This window comes from Penaeus monodon, chromosome 27 (genome assembly GCF_015228065.2).
Source record: "Penaeus monodon isolate SGIC_2016 chromosome 27, NSTDA_Pmon_1, whole genome shotgun sequence".
Taxonomy (NCBI): Eukaryota; Metazoa; Arthropoda; class Malacostraca; order Decapoda; family Penaeidae; genus Penaeus; species Penaeus monodon.
Genome location: NC_051412.1, coordinates 14,291,067 through 14,291,351, shown reverse-complemented (window position 1 = coordinate 14,291,351; position 285 = coordinate 14,291,067). Strand labels below are relative to the sequence as shown.

Below are 285 nucleotides of genomic sequence, written 5' to 3'. Positions count from 1 at the left end.
TCAAATTATAAGAAAATGTGCAGGTGAGCTTTCTGCGAACTTTAAGAGTGACTTTTCAGGGTGAGCTTTTCCTGTTTTAAGTGGCATCCGTAGTAAAGTGAAAGCCAGGGTGTTCTCGATGAGGCCGGATACAGATTATGATAGTTTTCTTTAGGGATCAATGGACTGTGTCGATGCTTAACTGGATTTGCAGGATTTGAATAGTCGTACTTGTACCTTAAACGAGGCACTGCGTACACAATCCTCCGTGTCCTATATCTAAAAGCATCTTTCAGCACCATAATG

The 285-nt window shown here is 41.4% G+C and overlaps 1 protein-coding gene across 1 annotated transcript in view; it reads right to left on the bottom strand.

The window, feature by feature from the left end:
* LOC119590595 (uricase-like) overlaps nucleotides 1-285 on the bottom strand; it is a gene marked incomplete in the record, with an annotated part of 12,643 nt that overhangs the window by 8,014 nt on the left and 4,344 nt on the right.